Genomic DNA, 23,311 nt, shown 5'->3' on the forward strand with positions numbered 1-23,311 from the left:
CCTTGTGGTGGATGTTCCTCTTTACTAGTGTTGATTGTTTGAGGCAAGTTGCCTAAAATCAGAAGTCTGATGTTGGTATTTAAACACTGTAATGTTTTTTTTTTTCTTCCTCTTCTCACGAAGACCCTTTTTGTCCAAACCTCTGTCAAATAATTCTCCCTTTCTCAGTTTTAGAAGACATTCATGTCAATCTCAGTAAACTCTGGGACCATGGAAATCGAGTTGGCCATGTCAGAAACATCAATTTAGGTAGCAGCTGCTCGGGTTGTGGCTAGATCACTGACGATTTCTATTATTGCCACAGTGTAAGATCCAACTGGCAGACACAGACCGTGAATTAGGTTGTCAGGCTGAAAAAAGCTACCTTTCAGGTTTGGTTAACTAAGAGGTCTGCTAAAGCCCTGACAGGTACCTGGTTACCAGGACTGCTGCTGCCCCAGTGGTTGAGTTGGTTGTCTCATGATTAATCGAACGAACGCAAAATTGCTCTTGCTGTTGGTCAGGGGTGTGTGAAGCAGTATGGATGGGATTAGCTAATAAAGGTGAACCCTTTACTATAGCAGCTTCTGCCCATCAGTGTGTGAACGATGTGTGAGTAAATGTGACTATCATTGAAAAAAAAAATCCTTTGGGCGGTCAGAAAGCCTGGTTTGAAGCTAGAAAAGTACAAGTCCTGTTTGCTAAACTGTGGAGCTCTGAGGAATCTCTTTACTCATTGGTGAAGGCCACCAAGGGTGCTTTTCAGAAGGTGCCTTTTGCACCTCACAAGTATCTAAATTTAGTATTGGTCAATTGATATACCTCTCGAAAAGTTCCAACTTGGTGTAATACTTTCCAAAGAAGGATTTTGGCAGGTGTTGAGTACCTTTTAGAGTACTTGCATCTGCCATCCACAATAAAATTAAACAGTTTCTTCATGTACTCCTTAAGATTATCCTTTGTTGTAGTCTGTAACACTGGGCGCTGATGGGGACACATTCTAATATCATTTAAAGAGTAACTGTGTAAACTAGTGACCTTTTGCTGTAGGTGTCATTTGTTGGGTTTTTGACAGCTGTTGAACCATGGGAGGAGTCTGCTGGAGTTCATCCTGGTTGAGTTTTAAATCAAGATGTCAAAATTTAGCCATTATATAATTATTTCATGATAATCTAAAGCCCGCCTGTCACCTTCAGTGATGTCATCTTTAGCCCCATTTCCACAAAGTGGATCAGTTTGGTTTATCTTGGCACGGCATGCGTTTTGTGGCATTTCCACTGACTAATCCCAGGACAGATCCTCAGATTACCAAGATCCACATTTTGGGACCCTTCCGCAGGGGTGCCAGACGTACCAATCCAACCCCTGAAGGTGGAGTTACAATACTGCAGTCTGTTAATTGGTTGAAAGAATCTTGTGTCTTGTTTTTCTTCTTTGTTGGATTTATTACCGGGGTGCACTGTGCTGCTATGGCGTCACGCTATTATTTAACTGATGTGGCTATCGACATCCAGCTTGTACGCCGCCTACCACAAGAGGGCACAGTTGGCTGTGGAAACTCAAACAGGGCCAGGGTCAACCAAGCCAACCCCCACTGATCTAAACCGGGTTGCTGGAAACAGGGCTTTTGTGGTATATCCATTGTCTCTTTCTTACTGCCTTGGTCTGACAGGTAGATCACTGACTTCAGTTGCTTCTTCATATGTCAGGACTTCAGACAGCAGTGGAAACGCAGACAACTTTTTCAAGATCACTTATAAAGTCTTCACAAAGTAATGCTCCTCAAAGTAATGAAATTTGCCTTTAGCTGTTAAAGGGTTTGGACATTGTTTTGTTGTTGTTTTCTTTTCTTAAAAGACTTTTTTTGCTCTGGGAGTATAGAAGTGGATGTTGGTCTTCTGTTTGGCCTTCATGATGTCAGTCATTAAAAAAGAGTTTTATTCAGCAATCAATAAAGTTAGTCAGGTTCTAATTAAATGGGCTACTGCACCTGTAATCTCAATTTGATTCTGGTGGTTGAACAACAATTGGTAACAAATAAAATTTAGATTTAACTTTCTTTCTCAACCAAACCCTCCTCAAAACATCCCTGAAAGTGTGGTGCAGCTCAGAAAAATCATCAAACTTCCACAGGAGCACATTTAAATGACATATCCTGTCAATCCACATGGTTGGTTTTTGGCACCAACTCAAGCATACTGCGTAATTGGAAAACCCATTAACTATGTTGTGCCAGAGAATGCCAGAATGATCTCTATTGAGTTCCATCCTGGCATGCCAATTCTGTCATGCCTTCACATTGTTTCGTATCCTTTATTTCCCATTGCCAGAAGATTTAGGGATGCCTTATACTCCATGCCCAGGCCTTTCTCCAGACAAACCATTCACAAGCAGAAAAAAAAGCAATCAGGCAAATGCAGTTAGCATACAAAGAGAACTGAATTCACAACTGTAGACAGTAAAGAGGCATTTCAAGACTTAATGTGCTTGTTAGTGTTATCCATGGCATGAATATTCATTCGCCCAATTCTTCTTCTGTGTGTGCTTTATTCATTTTTTATATTATGTTTGTATTTTGCTGACACAGTGGAGAGAAACTGATTCTCCAACAATCTGCATATTTGCAGAGAAACACACAGATCGATAAGGTGCAGTCATTTCTATATCACTGATGACGTAAACCTTGTTTCTTATGGAGGGGTCATCTCGTTCATTCTAATTTTTCTTTTTTTTTTTAATGTCACAATTCTTGGCACAAAAATCAAGCAGAAAGGATAACTACTGTGATGCTTTTCCACATCTGTGAGATGATGCATTGTTTTTCCATTTATACAAACTCCAGATGTGAATTGAACATGGATGCGTAGGCATATTTATTTGTGGGGTATTTTTCTTGTTCTTTTTTACAGATCTTGACACAGTCACAGAAACATTTAAACAATATTGCTGTTGCTTGATTTGCCTCATATTGGTTGAGATGATTCACACTGGCTGATGAAATCATAGTCCTTTCCTCAGGTCAACAGATCCATAACTAATTCTCGGCAGCTTTATCTATATATGGCAGCCAACCAACACAAGACAGTTTGATGCAAAAGCAGTAGTGTTCCCATGTTGAAAATTCATGAGATACCCATCCTGCTATCAGAAATGTTTTCTCTGCTCATCCGTCCTGCATACACATGGTTTGATTGAGGAATTGCTTTTATTCTCAAAGTTGTCCATTAAGAAAGGAATGCACAAACAAATTAAGTCCACAAGCCCGGCACAGAGGCTTGTGTAGTGAGTTGATTGTTGCTAAGCACAGTGGTTATTATGTGGTAAAAACTCCCACCATCCAGACTGATAAAAGCTCATCCTGCCCGTCAGACCCATTAGAATTCTATTTTCTGCACACTCTCGAATGTCCTGTTGGATCTGGTTCATTGTATTAGCTTAACACATTTGAATTGACTTCAAAAAAACATCTGTGTGGCTGTTTTTCTAAGTGACAAACCTTTAAAGTTTGCATTACAAGTTCAGCTGTTATCCCCTGTAGTAATGTATACAAGAGACTATTGCAAAATAACACTTAAAAGACTGGCACTGGCTCTTGTCTGACAGATATTCAACTGATCATTAAGTATAAGATTTGAATACAAATGTACATCGAACAGCTAGAAGGCATATGCAGGACCTTGGCACCAGCCTCTGCTTTTTAGTTAGACAGTCACTGTCAGCTCAGCAGGAATCTGGAATCAGTTACATTGACAGTATTTGTCCTTGCTAAAGGCAAGACGTCACCCAATCCAGACTGCTCAAAAACTGCCAGCAGAGTGGCGTAGTTGTTTGAGTGTTGTACTTTATTACTCTCTGTTTCCACCTTGCATTATATCCCGGGATTGAGGGGTATCTTTGACACTAACATATGGGCTTGAGCTTTCCTCAGCTTTATAAAGGTGCAGAGTGTAGTTATTACTATACCACTGAGATTATTCTTGACACAGCATTACCAACTTGTCACCAAAGTTGTTATGCTTTGATTTGACTCATGTTACAGTCAAGGTCATTTAGTGGCTGATGAGATCTCACTTGTTTACTCATATTATTAGATCTGCACACACCTACGCAGTGCATGGTGCATTAATTAGTGTCTTTTAATGAGTGAGTGACATGGAAACTATAATATCAAGTATGTACAAGTTAGCCATGGCTCTCCTGTAGCCCAGACAACAGACAAAAACGTAGGGGATGAATAGGGTTGACGAAAATGCAACAGTTGGAAGAATAAAAAGGAAGAAGAAGAAGAGAGTGGTTGCAGCATGCAAAACACTATGTGTCGATGCTATTGATGGTGAAAACTTGACAAATGAAAGACTGCACTTATCATGCATTGCAGAAGCTTCTTGTCCATGAAGGCCTCCAGCGCTTCGTTGACAGGAGGGGTGAGCAACGCAGCATTTCAATCTAAAATCTGACTGCAAGATATCGGTAAATATTCCTAGTTCTTCTCCCTGAATCTTTAACTAAATTTGTGCAGAGGTCTGAAGCTTCTGTTCTGTCAAAGTGTTTTTTTGTTGTTGTTGTTTGTTTTTGTTAAATTGAGAAACAAATGCTGATATGCAGTCACTATGCTGCTTTAGTTCAGGCAGGCAACCCTACCTCTGTCAAAGCATTTTGGGGGAAACAGCAGCATGTCAGACCTCATGATCATTGAAGATATCTTGCACAATGAATGAGCTCGTTTATGATAAAGTCACTGCATAAATATATGAAAACGTGTTCTTGATGAATAGGGTTGTTAATATTTCTTATCCATAATGCAAATCATTGTGCTCTTTTTTATTTTATTTTCTTAGCAGCTTTCAGAATTAAACTCTGTTTCTAATGCACATTTAAATGAGCAACACACTGTTAAACATACTTAAGGCAGTGTCTTTGCTGGTTTAGATTTATGTTTGAATCTCTCAAGTTATTTCGATCACTGACATTTTTCAGGAGGTTCATTGTTCTTCTCACTCAGTTGATCACCTGTAGTCATCATACAGCAGCAGGCTTAACATATGCGTTCCATCTGCAACCTCTAATTTGAAGGATGCACCATGTGTAATTATGCATGGTTCAAACAGCTTGGGTACCTTAATTAATTAGTCAAATCTTCTGATACTGAGCAGAGATTTGACAGGAGAGGTTTCTGACCTTCTCATATTTTCTGCTCATCAAATGGTGATCTTCACCACACAGATTTCTCATTCATACACTGAGTCATAAGAGTTGTGTAGAAGGACACATAGTTCGTCATCAGGGTATAAAACTCCAAACACTATCTCCTAAGGTTGTTCAAAACGATACTGTCTATTTAACAGGAGGCAGTAATAAAACGGACACAAGTTTATCAGGCTTTCAATAATTTTTACCAAAAAAGACATAATAATAATAATAATAGATATAGAATAGAATAGATTTCAAAACGACTGGTTTGTCATCGCCACATAAAAACCTTTGTTGATATACTGTATACTCTCCCAGTGTCTCCACCTCATCCTCCTTACAATAATGTGCTCCATCTTTTTAGATCACGTTAAAAATAAAGACTAAAACAGAGAAATATAAGAAATCACAGGTAAATCCTGAGTGACATACATTTATTTTGTCTCTTTTTACTTTGTCTTTTCTCTCCCTCTTTTCTTTGGATTAAATGAAATGACAGAACCAGATATAAACTCAGTATCAGATGTTAAGGCTGTTTATTGTTTAATTGTAAGATGTGCATCAAACTTCCAGCTGCCATCAGGTTAACTTTCCATTGTGACAAACGGCTTTAATCGGACATCAGATGTGACAGGAAAATGAATATAGATATAAATGTATATGCTGGTTCAGACGGTTATATTAAATAGTGATTGCTGTGATTGTTTATTGCATTAAAATGTGGCTGACACTCTGGAAACCTGCCTCTGACGCTTTGTTGACATGTGCGCACATCTGCACCTGTCACCAAATTACAGCTGCAGAGGGTGCTGTCCGCCTTGCGCCGAGGATAGACCAGGCTGGAGCTGGCGAGCTTTCAGCGCACTTTTTTGGCACGAAATTGTCACTGCGCCAACATGAATCTGCTGACACCTCCCCCTGGTACGCCGTCAACTCTCCCTGGCGCGCCGTCACACCCATCTCTGCGCAGACGGTCTACCAAATTGTCAAATTGGCAGTGCACGGCGGTGCGCCGCACGAAATTAGCACTGCACAGGCTGCGCCAGGCTTGCGCCCCCTGCGCTGCGCCATGAAATTAGAGCCCAAAGTCTCACCTTGCCTGAACCAGGATTTGAACTGGTGACCTTAGTTGGCAAGTGACTTGTGACTCAATTTCTTTTATACTTTTTGTTCCATTTTATTTGGAAGTTAACTGTTTCTCATGGGAGAAGAACACTTCTCTCATATTCAGTGTGTTGAAATTGTGATATTCTTCTTTCCTTATTTTTTTTTTTTTTAAGTAAATGAGAAAAAAAGTAAGACACCCATATGTCTCAGAGGATGCATTAATTGAATCTTCGGTCACATCTTTTCAATGAATTAAAACCAGTAGAGACTGTTTTTAATTGAGGAAATATCAGATGCTCATGACTCAGCAAGAAGAAATGATATTTCTGTCAGTTCCTTCATTTCCCATGAAACTTTCCCTCTGGAATAAAGAGACTCGAGTGAAAAGTTTGCATTTCAAGTAAACCATAGATGCAGGCTCCTCTGTCTCTTCTCTGGGTGCTTCTTGTCACTCATGTTGCATCAGCAGACTGCTGACGATGTGTACAGCAGGTGTGCCATAATACTCTAATAAAAACAGATTTTCAGCGCCTGAAACCAGGATTAGAAGTTGTTTTGATTAAGTAAGCACTAAAGTTACTCTGGGGATAATATTCTGCAGATGGCCTTTGCTTACTTTTCAAGATTAAAGTTTGAGTGATCGTGAAACATTAAAAACACTGCCATAGTTTGTTGGCCTTTAGGGGACATTCCTCAGAGCTGCGCCATGGTAAATCTCATTAACACGGTCTGTTGTTGTTGTTGTGCCGTTCAACTTCTTATGCATTTCCTTTCAAAGTGTCATGGGAGAAGTATGTCAAGCCATCTTTGAGTTATATGACCCAGTGTTGCTGCATAAACCAGAATTTCACTCCACATTCAGTCATAGCCTTTTGACTGATGTCTTAACATAGTGGGCTGTGGCAACAGTAATACTTTTGTATTATTATTATTATTATTTTAGCTTCAATTGTAGGTTTTATAGTACTGTGTAAACATTTATTATCTCATTGCATATAGTGTTTTCTTCCTGATAACCCAAGCTAGTATTTATCTATTTATTTTTTTTATTTTTTTTGCAGCACAGATACTGACAAATAGGTGATTTTTTTTATACATGTAAATGATAAATTTCCAATTAAAAAAAGAAAAAAAAAAAACTTATCCCCTATTAATTGGCCTGACACATCATCTTTGCAGCATTTCAAAACACTTGGAAATGCTTGAGGTGAAAACACTCATACACCCTCTTGATCTTAGGCCCTTTATGCACGTAGCAAGGCATTTTCTGAAGCAAATATCTCTCCTCATTAATTTTTTAAAATACTTTTTTCCACATATAATGAGGCAAATTTGCCAATGAGTGTGGCTCAAAGCATGCCAAACCCATACGTGGCAGTGTTTTCAGGCGGGGAACCTGTGCCAGCTTGTCAGAATAAACCCCTGTCATTCATATGTGATTTTTGAGATTCAGAAAACGTTGTTTTAGTGATGTACTCCAGTTTCCTGTGGATGACAGGCCTAAACATACACAAATGTATCTAGTTTTCCAGATACCTGGCTACGTGTAGACATGGCCTCAGGGATCTGACACTGACCAGAATCATCGAACCTTCATGTTAGCCACATGAATAACTGAGTAAAGCTTCACTCACAGACGTTTCTGTAGAACAAAAAAAAAAATCTTTCTACGAGAAGCAATTTCTTCAACTCAAATTTTTGGGATTTGCTGTTGCATGGGTTTGCACCTTCTACGAGCTGGAGAACTCCCATTCTATCAGAATATGCTAAGTTCTTCTTGTAGCTTTTGTATCCCGGCTGTGTGCATTCTTTGCTTATGTCAACTTTGCTTGATGCCTTTGTTGCATGGCCACTGTTCATGCATATTTTCGGTGGGGGCTTGTATTTTATTTGTATTTTATTTAGTTTCCAGCATTCTGTTCATTACATTCAAGGTATGCAGCAGCATGTTGGCCCCCTCATCCCATTTTACCATCCTCTAGGCTTGTTTCCTGATCTCTCATCCACCCCTGGAATCGTTTGCTCTGTGAGCTGTGAATACCATTCAGAGAGCAACAAATAACAGAAACACACTGTCAGTAAATCTATTTACAAGAACATTTGAACTATAGTACAGTTCCAATGTTTCGGACAGGATCCGTCAAAGTCTGGCATAAGAGTAGAAAAGGAGCAGAAACTAATACTAAGTACGTTTTGACAGGTAGCCCTTGCTTTTGATGTCATTAAGATGTAGCCCTATTTTACCTCTCCATGATTTAAACTCGCTTTAAAGTGCAGGACTATATTAAAGCAACACTCTGGTATTGATCACATTTGCATTTAACATTTAGGTTTCTACATTTAATTATGCATGATGTGCACTGCAGTCAGCATCGGTTCACTGTGGGAGTCTGTGTGCATGTTATTTGCATATGAAATAATTTGACTTTGTTCTTTTGATTCTGCGTAAATGATGTATGGACACTATTGCTTCTATTGCTCCTGTAATAACTGCCTTGTTTGATATGGTTGTTTACATTCCAGATGTTGGAAATATGGGGCTCAAAGGAGCATTTCATTTTAAACTCAGCTGCACTTTTGATCTTCCCCTAATGGAATGGTTCAGCCACTAGGAAACAACATCTGCCACAACTCATAGAACAATGATGTGACAGGTGCCGCCTTACATTTTTTTGTTTTGTTTTGATAATCAAAGCCATGCTTATGATCTGTTTATTATTACAGTAACAGGCTTTTATTGGTATAGGAGAAGGGCCAAATTGCTCTTGGTTCAATGTCAGCTGCTATTGGAAGGAAAACAACATTCTGTGTACTGTTGTGCTGTTTATGGCTTTAGTCTGTGTAATAAGCACTGCTGCTGCTGTCTACCAGAACTGTCTGACTGCACTCATTTAAACTCTCCTTTTTTTGTTTTATCACAAAGTGATTGATCAGAAATATTTCTAGTTTATATTCATATTTGTTGGCTGTTGATTGATTAATGTGTGGTATTTTAAGTTGTTTTTAATGTATTTGTCTAATTTTACAACCAGCCACTCTTAGAAGAGAGTGCTGATATGCATACTTTGATTCATGTATTCAGTCCAACTCAGCATGCTCCCAAAGAGGCCCCGAAAAACCATCTGCTGTTTAGATAGACTCTGACCTCTGTGTCTCTCAAGTCCATGCACACCACTAGAGCGTATCCATCCATACAGCTCGTCTGCTTGTTAATCTCTGTGCAGAAGACAAGGAGGTTATCATCACATGCCATTTGAAGGGACTTGCCCGCCAGCAAATCCCCCATAGAGGGCCTTGTTTCACTCTGTGGACTCTTTTCCTGTCACTTGCAGGACACAACATTTGATTAATACAATGTCACACTGTAGCAGTGAGACAATCTTGATGGCTGGACATCCTGGGCCTTTGGGGTATTTGCTACATCTGAACACCATCCTGGAGTTAATGGCTTTGTTTTTATATCTCTAAATGTGTGAAAACCAGTGAGACAGCACAAACATTGCTTCATGTTCTGGTTTGCACAGTTGAACTAAGCTTTTTATTATTTTTTGTTTGCAGTTATTGTGACACAGGGAAGCGTTTGGTTCTAACGGTACTGAAACCTCACTAAGCATAGAAATCCCATTTTAAATGTAATCCCCAACACTGACCATTAAAAATGGGAGATAATGAGGGTAATTTGTCTGGTTTGCAAGATCTTGTCAAATGTAGAAGCGTTATAGAGTTAATGATCTTCAACTTTCTGGCTCTCCATTTGCAAATGGCTTGATTTGCTGTCCTACACAAGCAGGAAAACTCTTCATGGTAAGCCTTAGGAACAGCTTTCATTTGACCTGAATTATACTACTACTGCAGCAGTATCAGTGGGCCACATTAGCATTTTCACCATTTCCAAGCCCTGATGTTATTAATCTCAAAAAATAGGGGGGAATGATGTATAAACCACTTAAGAGAAAACATATGTGTTCCACAAAAAAATTAATTACTGAGATAAAACAAATACTTATTTTATCTAAAAAGGGGTTTGAACATGGGTTTGTCCAGTGAATGCATGTTGAAGAGCTGCACTTGCTAAGGAGTGTTGAGTATGCTGTGTGAGGAATACTTCAGATTAATGAACATGATTTATAAATAGGCTTTCCATGTAAAATAAATAAAAAAAGGGAAAAAAGGGGGAAAGAACTGAGTGCCACAAGCTACACTTTGCTTCTGTTGATTTAAACTTGACTGAATCTAGAAAGCATCTGTATGATATAGGTGAATGACATCCTAACCACCTCTTCTGAGTAAGGTATGGTCTTTAAAGCAAAAAAAAAAAAAAATCAAGAAATATACAGACAGATCTAATATATTTTCAAATCCAAATCCTACCAATTTATCTGAGTAAGTTCTGATTGTATTCTGCTTAAATGCATACAGTTTTAATCTTTTAGGGTTAAATATACATTTATTTATCTTTTTTTTTTGTTTTAACTTAATACTTCATCTTTTCATTTAATTCACTGCTTCTGTACTTTCAAGTTTTGGTTTCGCATCTTTTTTTCTCTTTGATTGCTTTAGTCTTTCAGTTTTTTATTTTATTATCTAATTTGTTTCTTTTAATTTGGTAGTATTATTTTCTTGAGTTTTAACATCTTATTTTAACTCAGTGTTTCCTCATTAAGGTCTGCAGATAGTGTTTCCACAGTTCCAAAGTTCATCTGCACAGATTTTAATTATGTTGTTTTCTCCTTGTGCACCAGGGGGTGTGGGTTGGTGTGTTCAGGGTGGAGGATGCATGGTTGTATGTAGATGTGTGTGTGTGTTTAGGGGGGTGGGGGTGTTCGGGCCAGCTAATTTGCTCCAAAACTCAAACAGGTGATGTCAGGGAGACTATGTGGGTTTATTTTATAGCTGGGACAAAGAATGGCACAGCAAGCTCTGTCTATCAGATATTTCCAAAGAACAGATGAATAGTAACAAAAATACTAACAAAGCTTGTCAGTAAATTCAGTGTGTGCATTAGCTGTGGTCACCCTCAAACAGTCACTCAAGGAATTTCTAGTTGTGGTTTTGCTTTGAGCCTCAGCCTTGGATGGGATGTTGCTGCTTGATTCCAAAATATGTGTCATTCTCAATCCTTGCTAGCAGGATGTAATTGGTAGCAATGGGGCATGGTGGGGAAAAGGGGGAAATTAATCGTATTTTTTTAATGTTGTTTTTTCTTTGTCTTTTACAACTAGAAACCCTTTCATCAACTTCTTAAAGAAAACATAAACCCAAACAATGAAAGACTCAAGTGGGTTTACAAAAGAGGTAAACAATCAATCCATGCATTCTATCACAACATGGTGTGGACTAAAATATCAGGCCTGATATAGTTTACTTTAAGGTAGATGAGTAGTGATTTAGCCTGATTAATTTTTACACAAAGGATAGACAACATGGAATTAAACTTTGGTGTATTCACAAGCAGAACTTACTAATCCACCCCTTGAAAAAGTAGCGAATGGTTCGCCCCTCCTGGATTTGAAAGAGCTCAGCCCTTAGCCACACCCTTTGCTTCACCACACAGAGATCACCACAAACAGCCAAAGTAAGCTAACAATGAAACATCTTTTATCTCTGTGGTTTTAAAATGAGCTTGCAGCATGCAAAACAGTATCAGCTTCTTTAGCTAACTCTAAATCTAACAAAGTGTAAAACTGTCCTCTTGGGTGTTTTTACTGCTCATGGATTGTTTTCTCCTTCACAAACAACCAGTAAAGTTTTGAATTTGAATTTGAATCACACATCACACATCGGGGCAATGCAATACAGCATAGTTTCATACAAGGCATGAATCTGATGTGCTGCACAGGGAGTTTATAGCAAGTGTTAGTTTCCTACTCTTGTCCTGAGTTGGGCCTTTCAGTAGCTAGATCATAAAATGTACATATTGCAGCATTAAAATGGCAAAAGTTGCAGAATACAGTGGAAAAAAACAAAAACAAAAAACAAACAAACAAACAAAAAAAAACGTAAAAAATATCAACCTGATTTCAGTTTAATTTCAGTTGGTAATGAATTGCAGAGTGTACTGCCTTTAATGGAGCAGGCTGACTGTCCAAATGCTGCTGGATAGAGGTCCAGGGGCCAGATTATTAACACATTTAAAAACCAATTTGAGGAAAGAGAGATACATGAAACTCTCAAAACTCAGTGTATTATATATCTTTAGAATGTGGCCGTGATGCCAACCGATAGATTTTTTGTCCATTATTTTTAGGGCTTTATTCTACCAGGATGAAATCGTTCTTATAGTTAAAGATGAACACTGAGCCCAAACTGTCATACAGTATGAGGAATTAGAGAAGATCATGGAGTGTGTGAATATCTCAGCTGCTTGAGTCAGTTTGTACTGCATAATTAATTAAAAACAATTCAGATTGCCCTTTACTGACTTGTTGGTTTTCTTCAATATTTATCAAACCTGAGCTTCGGATCCAAAATGACTCCCAAGAATTTGAACTCATCAACTTCTTGTATTTTTCTAGTTTTTGTCTCAACACAAAAACTTTCAAGCTAAACTGTTTCCTTATTGAGAAGCACATCAAAAAAGTCTTACTTAGATACAGAGAAGATTATTGAGTTCAAGCCACTGTTGGACTCCATGTGGTGTATGTGTTCAGTCAAGATCCCTGCCACCAGCTGTTTACATCGTCGAATGACTTTGATATTTGCATTGAACTGGAATGGCTGTAAACCATACACTTTATTGTGCACGGCAAATTCTCTGTGGCTTGACTCATCTGTTTCACCATTCACCTCATCATGAAACAGACACCAACTGTATGCTTTTGATACAGTTTTCTGATGAATCCATTGTACACACACACACCAAAAAGTTGACACTGTCAAGTGTCAAAATTCATGCACAAAAGTTGTTAGTAGACAAAATTACTATTCTTTATCCAAGAGAAAATAATGTTAAGTGAAGTGAAAAAAATGTGATTTTGTACATTCTGCTCAGACAGACTGATACAGCTCACAGCAAACACTTGCATCTTGGATTTTAATTGATTAAGGATTATCTCTTCTGCCAAAATTACTGACTGGAAATAGATTCCAAAATTCTAAAGCCTTTCCAGATAGAGAGAAATGTACAATTAAAAGTATCAGTGCAAAAGAAATTTTAAGTCAACTCAAAGCTAATTACTGTTGGGCGTAATCCCAATTTGGATAAATTCTCATGAGCTATATTTATGTTCCTGCTCTCATATCATCAAGGACTGATGCTTTTCATTCTTAACGGGACCGATGAGCTTTTTTTTTTTTTTTTTTTTTTTAGTCCCATTCAAACGTCTTCTGGGATTCTTAAGAAGTAATGCTGATGAATATGTCCTGATCAGGTTTGGCTGTAAATGTCAAGCCTCAACAGATATAATGTGTACAGTAACACATTACACTGCAGCCATTGTGCTGATGATTTTCCTTAAAGTAATTCACAGAGAAAGTTTGAATTCTTACACACAGACCAAACTTGAATAACTTAAACCTCCATGCACCAGTAGCTTAAGTTGGGTTCATCATTAGCTTAAGTTTAAGAGTGGAGGGGTACTTGTTTAGTTTAAGATTTATTTTAATTCCATCATCATATCTTTTATTTTGTAAGTCCTTATGGTTTTTTTCTCCTTCCTTTCTCTGTAGTTTTGACTTTTCCTTGTATTGTGGTCTTTCCTCATCCCATATTTTTATCCGTTATCCTCCTGAAAAACAAAGTTTGTGTGTTCCTCATATATTTGTTATTGATTTAATTTCACTTTTTCTTGTTTTATTGTATAGTTTGCCCCATTGTGTCAGGAGTTTATGTTTCTGTGTGTTTTTTTGCCTCTGTGGTTGTGACCTGGCTCTATTAGTTTCACCTGTGCCTCATTTGTCACAGCTGTGTTTTGATTAGGCTCAGTGTGCCTTTCCTTTTGTTTTAGTGTATGGTCAACCTTTTACTTAAACATTGTAGTTTTCAAGTGACTTCTCTGTTTCACTTGTGGTGTTTGGAGGCAAGTTTTTTTTTTTTTTTGCTTTTATTTTGAAATTGGTAATTGATTTCTTTTTCCATTGTCATGGCACAAACTAGCATTGCACTGTTTTGCAGACATCAAAGGCGCTTTCAAGTTTAACAGGTTAGTTCCCTAACTTACTTTTCATTTTAAAGTGAATGTGAGATCATCTTAAAAGAAACACTGGTCTGTGAGACAGGCCCACTCTGAGTTTGAATGGACCAGTGATGAGTGCTAGCAAAGCATCCAATGTGAACTCAAGCCAGCCCATTGAATTTCCATGTGTGTCTTACATTGAAGTTTTTTTTTTTTTTTTTTTTTTTTAACTGAATTCTGACAGAACAAGCAGGACCCTGACCTGACCAGTCATCTGTCCATCAGTTTTTTTGTTTTTTTTTTCTCTTTTATTTATTCATTTACCAACATGAGCTATTAAGCCCCACTCTGGCACCAAGTCCCATTCAATAGGAGAGTAATGAATAAATCAGACAAATAATTGAGTGAGGATCAGGTGAAAAGTCAGTTGACACAAAGAATAAATCAAATCAGTATTTTAGATTATGAATCCAAACAGTGCTGGTGAACAATTAGAGCTAATGCTGTTGCACAGTCTTAAGCCAGAACACTGTTGTTTACAGGTGAGATTTTTGAGATCCCAGAGGTGCCATGAAGGCTGGATTCTGCAGCCTTTCCTTGATGAAAGAGATGGCAAGCCACTGTTGGACCTTTTCATCCTTCACTCTCTCATCTCCTCCTTTGATCCCTTATTTTGAGGATTCCAGTGTGGTAGGGCCCACATTCACTTTGCTTTATTATCCATCGCAGCTGAGACTGACCCTGAATAAAATGATCTCAGATTTAATAAGGGCTAAGACAATACATGCTTTAATCAAATTGAAACTTATTGATGCAAATAAGAAAGACATATATCAAAGCAAGGGCTGTGTTGGAAGAAATAAAGAATTAATAGCTCTGAAAGTTACAATTTATTTATTTATTTATTTATTTACAAATCACATTTGCAGTATGCTTTTAAACTAGGAATGAAAATTGTTGTTGTGCAAGGATAGTTCCGAAAAAAATTGATCAAAATAGTCATTTTACATAATGTGTGGTTTTGACTTGACTGGCTTGATTTACTTAAAAAAAAATGAAATTCTAATTCCCACCAATGTCAATTAAAACAAATTACCCTCTGACAGAAACTAAATTATTCAATCTCTTCTTACAAACCTTCAGGTTGAAAATGTCCTTCCTCTTTTAAAACTTTGCAGGCTGAGAGGTAACATATTGAAAAAGAAGACATCTGTTTGCAGTTTACTCCAAAAAATAAGTATCGGCCACATTTTTTATTTATTTCTGATTGAATTGAAAGAATCCTTTTTAACACCACCCAACAAGCAAACTAAACAACCAGAATTAGACACCTCAACAAGGCACATGAATTGGAACTAAAACTGTGATTTTAACATTGCCTTAGAAACTGCTCCCTTCAGTTTAGTGTTGGGCCTTGCTTCTGTATTTTTCCCCACTGTGGGACTGTGGACACATTATGTTAAAATGTCTCTGAAAGCTTTGAGAAGAGCAAAGCAGCAGTGGAAGAGATATTTTGAGTGGCTTGGATTTTAGTTTCTCTGCTGCAACTCCCTGCTTGAGAGGAAGTCAACAACTGCGTGTTGCCAGGCAACATACAATTACATGTATGTGGGGTGTGTGCTTCCAGCTGTATCTGCTGTCAAATTAATAGGCCTACATCTTACTTGAGGATGCTTTTCAATCTTCATCTGTGGTTCTGTGTGGGCAAAAGCTGTGGCTAAAAGGCATTTTTGTGGAAGATGTCAACCTGATCCTCTCAGTCCAACCACCGAGAGGGTGAAATCCAGAGTGCCCTCATTGTTGCTCAAATGTTTTGCAAAAGTGTTAATGGTGCACAGCAGAAATTTCATTGTTTGCATCTATCAGTGATACAGAAAGGCAGGACTCAGGCTCCACTGCAGATCTATTAGACTAGGCAGATACAGTGAGCAGTCCTTCAATGGGAGAATCAGTCAGGCTTCCAGTCTGCAGTGGGACCGTAAGGTAAGATAAACAAAGCTCAATAGAATTAGGTTGTAAAACTGAAATCAGATACCAACTCACCAAGGGTAGCTCATACACTAAGGACGTGTGGAAATGGTGCTTGGTCCAGTAGGAAACTAGACAGAGGTTCCACTATTTACATTACTTTCTCTGGGAAACATTGCCAAGCAGGTATATCCCCATTACAGTAACGGCAAGACAGTTCTATATGCAAATGAAAGAGCTGTTGTATTTTGTTTCTCAAGTATCCTGTCCATTTTATTTCTAGAACACTCCTAGATGACTATACAGTCTGGAAATAGGTTAAAGAAAATGTTTTCTGGTTAACAGACATGACTTCAGAGAAATCCAAACTAACTTCTGCTCATAATAAATTAACTACCTTCCAGTGATAATTTTGATGTTTTTTTTAGTCTTCAGATGAAAATGCCTCTAAGGATTAGTCACATTTTGGTCCTTTTTTGTCCTTTTTACAGTCTAATTGAGGGGGAAAAACCAGCAATAGAGCAGTTGGGGCTTTCTCAGTGATGCAAACCAGGGGGTAAAATCAACACTGAAATCAGATATATGAAAGTAAGGAGAACTTTCCACCGTTTACTAACTTACTCTTGATGTGACTGTTATTGTGTTTTGTCAGATTAGACAAACAGCAGGGGGGAAAAAAGCAACATGTTTTTATTCCAGCTTTCTTAGCAGAGAAGGCTTGCTTTTCTTTTGGCAGCTCTTGAAAACGATAACATGTCTGCTCCCGACTTCAGTCTAGTCCCCTAAAATCATCCCGTTCCTTTGAGTTCACACAGTAGGCTGTCAGCTGACAGATGCCGTCTGCTACGTAGCTAATATGCTGACCATTGAGAGTGAGAAGTGTCCAGCATTCCACCCTCAACTTTTTGACCATTTTGAGCGCACCAGCTGAGTAGAATAGAATAGAATAGAATAGAATAGAAGGTGTTTTCTGAAGTGAAGAAGTCTTGCCAGCTTGTGAGGTAGTTCCCATGCGCAAACACTGATGGGCAAAAAAGTGCAATACATTTCCATGTACTCTCAATGTGAACACACTTTTGCACTCAAAATATTAAGTGAAGGTGCAGAAGTACGCATTATGACACAGAAATTGATGTAGCCTTCATGATGTCATCCATTGGTTTCTGAAACCTTCAAAGTCTTTCATCAGTGGCCACCGTTCTTTTGGTCAACCTAACTACAGGCAGAGGTGGGGTTGAGACAAGTCTTTAGCTTCCTGCTTTTTTGTACATAGATGTGTACCTGGTTTTCTGTGGTACCCTAAAGTGGATACTAAGTTTCTTAGCAGTTCTGCATTTGCCTCATTTCTTGAGGCCAGAGGTTGCCATTCAGGTTTTGCACTTGTTGGCTTTGGGTGGCCCACCCCGAGTTGGCTAAATTTGTTTTGTGGCTGGATGGCCAATAAAAAATATAGGACCTTAGATCTGTCTGACACAGAGTCAAAATATTTATTTTCCCCGTCAGTGCCCCGTGCAGCACCTCTGAATTTTGTAACAGAATTGCACTTTTTTTATTTTGGTTTGTGCTTTAACTTGACAGCATTTATAAGTTTGAATAATGCTTACATCTGTTATGCAAGGCCAAAACTAAACACACACAAGGACATATTCTGTAAATATAGCTGGAAAAAAAGATGACTTCAGTGCTCACCAATGATTAATCAGGATGGTGTGTTGGTAAAATTATTTCAAAGTTATGCTACCATTCAAATGAATAATAGAAAAAAAAGGACATAAAAATTTACAAGTCTAAGGTTTTACTAGCCAAACAAGCAGTTTCTAGAGATGTCTTTTAGCTTTTGCATTGAAAAATGAAAAGCAGCAAATTGCACCACTCACAGGGCTGTAATCTTCTTTTTAAAAAAAATATTTTTAAAGCATTTCTTTCACATTGAAAACTTGTAGATTATTTAGATAACTAAAAATATGTTTGTAACTTGTCTCCTTTGCCACCTTTCATTTTCTTTTATAAAAACAGCATATGGGTCGCTTCCACTTTTTCCAAGTCCATTTCCCAGATTAAAAATTAATTGAATGTGGCTTTTCAGCGTACTGTAAGATTGGAGCTGTGTTGTGTGTTTTTTTTTTTTTTTTCTTTTCCCAGCAGGGACAGACATGCCACCATCTTACATCTAGTGACTACTAGTGACTCAATGAGTAGACTTGTAGTCAAATCAGGATTGGTCAGCAGCTGTGATCTCCAATACTAAGACTTCTTTACTTCCCTTTTCTTGAGAGTACCACACTTACAGTGCAGAGTCACAGCTACTCGCATACACAGCTTCATTTATTGGAGACAGGAGATTAAAGACAGTGAGTCAGAGATCTAGAGATCACATCTACTCCATCCATCCCCTCACTTTGGCTTAAAAAATTCATCACAGTCAAAGAGCACAATCACGTCTTTAAGGAAGACAGCCTATTTGTATTCTGGGGCTTCCACCGTGTCTCCTCACGTGTGACTGGGTGCAAGTGAACGAAGGAGAGTGAGCAAGAAGGGAGGAGAGCAGAAAGAGGGGAGGGAGTGTATGAGAGAGAGGAAGGATGAATCTAATGCGTTGCAGCAGAGAACTGTGACAGACCAGGCATTTATTTGAGCAGAGACTGCTGCTGTAGCAGGGAGGACGCAGCAGCAGTAGCGCTTAGCACCACTCTATCACTCAGTGCCTCCACCACAGCTGGAGACAAGGTGGACACAAAGAGGCGGAGGCACAGGGGAGTACACACCGGGAGCACAGCAACTCTCCAATGCCACCAGCAAAATGATCTCTGGAATACTCTATTGGCTTTTCCAGCTCTTCCTTGCAGCATGTCAGTACCCTTTTCCTCCTCAAACTCTTCAGTCCATCCATTACCCTCTCCTCTGTCTTGATTTGAAGGGGGATTCATGCCAAAGGAGAGCGTGGCTTGAATGAGAATCAGGAGCCGTCTCTCTTGCTCTCTCTCTACAGGTCAGACATTAAAACCAGCAGAAGACTCGAGAGGCATTCTGCACATTATGCAAATCTCCTGAGCACTCTCTGTGATCTCCAGGGGTTTTATCACAGCGCTGTGTCTCATCCGGTGGAGGCAAGTCTGGGAGTTATGTGCATTGAAGAGAACACATACAAAGTTGTTCTGCACACAGGCCTCAGCTTTCTTTCTCTTACTTTACAGTTTTCTTGTGGCCGTTGAGTTTTTCAGTCATAGTTGAGAAGAATACAAAGGGAGGAAAAACAGAGGGGCAACAGTGGCATTTCTGTATGAGACAGAGAAAACAGAAACAAAATCACCTTTCCACTTTTTAGAATTAGACGTTTTTCCTGATGAACAACCAGGGATAGGATTTGAGCAACACTGCTTGGTAAGTTTCAAACTTTTATACACACATTTTCCCAACTGTTTTTATATGCAGTTTTTTACACTTAATCTGAAAATGTCAATGTGTGTGCTTTATATTATCATTTACTACCTACACAGACTTTCTCAGACCTGACATTGGACGGTCAATGTTCATGTTTCAAAAAGTATTGATAAGCAGCTTCCTTAGAGCACATTTTTACACATTGCATGAAAACTTCCCTGTTCCGCACCTCTGGATTATCTACACTCTGCCTCTGAGTCCTTCTGTTATCCTTGCAGCCCAGGCTGTGAGGATTGATGGCTCACAGTCACACTAACATAAAATTGACAGGCTTACTGATGCATGGCTCTGGTACTTCACCAGCAGCAACTTCTTGTAATTTTGTTGCTAAGCTACAGTTCCCTTCTGTGAGAGTAATCATGCTACCTGTCAGGAGTGACATGATTTACCCTGCTTGGACATCAGCATAATGCATTGCTCTGGTCTGGGAGCTTGTGTTGAGCGGTTGTGTCCTGATATGGGGAGGAAACACCCGCTAAGCTTGTCCTTCAGAGTTCTTTGCTGTTTTGAGGCTGTGTTTGTGGGTTTTTTTCTTCCGCTCTGTCAGAGATGTGGAGAGGTTGTAGCACACACAGCAGGAGAGGAGGTAGCTGTGTTTTTAATATCTGAGCTTATTCATCACATGGAGTATCTCATCATGCAGCTAGAGGTGTGGGGATCTGCTGGATGTTGATGACAAAGGGCAATTTGTTGAAAAACTTTTTGCGTGTATGCACCGTCCCTTGTGTTTTAATTCACTTGGTTGCACACATGTAGCTCAGAAATACACACACACACGCACAAACTAACTCCAACATATTAAAACAGAGTCAGGGTCTCAGTTTTTGCTCCACTGTTCCCCAGCCATGCCCTGAAATTACAACAGCCATCACCATAATCACTCAAACTGGTAGTACAAGCAAAGTCTCAACAAACCGAGCTGCGGTTGCCCCCAGTGTTGCATTTATTACATCTTGTTGTGATTTTCAAGTGCCAAATAAACTAACAATCAATTATTGTAGTGTCTCTTCTAAAACAGAGGGGCACTGGTGTGGTGAATTGAGAAAAAAAGCAATCACACTCCTTTGTTACTCAGGCCTGTTGTGACAAGAGGGAACAGTACACACTTTCTACATCCCAGCATCCTCTACTCGCATGCAATCAGGGTAAACATGCATTGCTGTAAATAAGCCGTACTCCTGTTAGAAGCCATGTGTGCACAACTCTTGATGCCACTTGTGGTTCGTGAAGCACTGACGTGATGATGAAAGGCTGGTAATTGCTTCTGATTAAGATATTAGAAAATGCATTCAGCCATGCATAATGAAATTACATGCGTCATCAAAATCAAAGCAAACATACTTCAATTAGTTCAATTGATGAAGTCCTTCCAAGGAGGTGGGATCACTTGAAAAAATTAAATATAAAAGAAAAGGAGCCAAACTTATTTCTGCTATTCATTATTAGCAGGGTTTGTGTTTTGTGGCATTGTGGTACGTCTGCCTCAAATGAATGCTTGCATGATTGTGGCAGAGCAGCACAATATTTTAATCAGCACGCATGGTTTGTTGTTTCCAGTGTGCTCTGTTTAACCATCAGACAGTATGGAACTGACTGCTTGCTCTACACACAATGGTAAATAAAGCTAGATTGCATAATATTGGTTCTTTTTTCTTCTCACAAAACCCAAACTGCGCTAAAGCGGCGGCCCTATGGGGAGCTGAGCATGCCAGCATTGAACAATAGACTGTCAGCCATTCTTTTGAAGCTTAATCCAGCACAAATCCCACACCAAGTACATTAGTCTCAGTTGCAAGCATATGTGCCCTATATTATTGAACAAGGAAAACAATAAGAACAGCATCAAAATAAGCACGAAACAGGAGCACACCGGTGGACCTCTACTGTGAGCAGCAGCTGGCTTTACCTAAATCTACTGATGTTTACTCATGATACACTGTTGACTTCTCCAAACCACAAAGTGCTTCAGATCCACCTGCTGCTAAGTAGAGTTTCAAAAATGTAAAAAGAAGAAACAGGAATGAGACAAAAGATAGAGAAAGAATAGGTAATTTATTGCAAACAACATTTAAACTGAAATAGGCTGTTCATCAGCTGATCAAAAATTTAAGACAAAATCTGTTCAAAAGTGTAGATTTAATGTCTTTTTCTGTCAAGTGCTCACTCTGTCATGACCACCTGATGGCAAAGGCCAAAAAGCTTCCTGTCTTTGACTGTGGTCACATTGTTGTGGGATCACTGAGCTGTGTAAACTGAGTGGCACTTGCATTTAGCGACTGCTAAATGAAACTGTACAACTGTAAATAAGGCTTCCCGCAATGTGCCATTACTGCTGAGTGTGGCCGCAGTATGACAGCCTAATCAATTTCTCAAATATCCTGAGGGTTATGGAAAAAAAAAGTCAAATGATAGACCCTAAAAATATAATCACAGACACGGGACCCCATCTGTACTTTCGTCTTACCGAGGTTCTGAAGATGGACCAGAACTGCATAAGCCCTGAGATGGATCTCACCTGGTAAGAGAAAACAAGGCCGGCCAAAAACCACCTGGTGGAGAACCATGGCTGCAGAGCTGAAAACAGCAAACCTGTCCTGGGGCAAGGCAGACATCCGGTCTGCACAATATCGGACCAGATGGAAGCAGATTGCAACCTTATGTTCCTGAAGGAGTGAAGAGGAGGCAAGCAAGACATGGGACGATCCTAGACGATCATCTGGACAACAATGCAATTCACAATGTCCACCTGATGAAGGACTTCTTGCAGAGGAATATCCTCACTCTTTTGGACCATCCGTCGTGTTCCCTTGATCTCAATCACACTGAGAACTTTTGGGGATGGGTGGCAAGGGAGCTTTGCAAAACCGACACCAGTTCCAGACAGTAGATGCCCACTACTTGGAACAATGATCCCACACTAGCCTTCTGGAGACACTTGTATCAAGCATGCTGAAATGAATTTTTGGGTTGACCAACAGGAATTGTGAAGCTACTCATTACTGAGTCCTTTATTGAAACTCTTGTTTCTATTTTAATGTTTCATTTCTTTCTATTGCTTTTTGTTTCTTGCTTTCTTTTTGATCTATGGTCTTAAACCTTTGATCTGCTGATATACAGCCCTTTTCAGTGTAATTGTTGTTTGCAATAAGCTGCTTAGTTTTTTTTTTTTTTGTGTGTTCCACCTCCAATTTCTTCTTTTTATGTTTTGAAGCTCTACTTTGAACATTTTTAAGATTCAACTGCCCAAAATATAGATTCTTGCAATTTTTCAACTATTCTTAATTTTGGCTTTTTTTAAATTGTTATCTGGTGCATATATTTTAAAATTATTTTTTAAAAAGCTTAATTGTTGTAAAGGGTTTCTGGGTATAAATGTGAAATTTTGGCCAGAAGTTGCTCATGATGTTAGAAAATGCTATGTGTTCTAATCCAGGATGCACCATTCCAACATTACAAGCCCCTGCACCAGTTCTGACACCTGGGTTTTGGTATCAGCTGAAACCTCTACTAAT

At 38.9% G+C, this 23,311-nt stretch overlaps 1 protein-coding gene across 2 annotated transcripts in view; it reads left to right on the forward strand.

Annotated features, from left to right (window-relative positions):
- Positions 1 to 18,993: 18,993 nt before the first annotated feature.
- Positions 18,994 to 23,311, forward strand: part of lrrc4ca (leucine rich repeat containing 4C, genome duplicate a) — a 194,545-nt gene continuing 190,227 nt past the window's right edge. For both annotated transcript variants that reach the window (XM_074677980.1, XM_074677981.1), the window contains exon 1: positions 18,994 to 19,739. The gene's annotated coding sequence lies outside the window, so the exon portion shown is untranslated. The remainder of the gene's footprint in view (positions 19,740 to 23,311) is intronic.

This window comes from Halichoeres trimaculatus, unplaced genomic scaffold (assembly GCF_033239565.1).
Source record: "Halichoeres trimaculatus isolate MK-OKI-2021-1 unplaced genomic scaffold, fHalTri1.1 fHalTri1_scaffold_10, whole genome shotgun sequence".
NCBI lineage: Eukaryota > Metazoa > Chordata > Actinopteri > Labriformes > Labridae > Halichoeres > Halichoeres trimaculatus.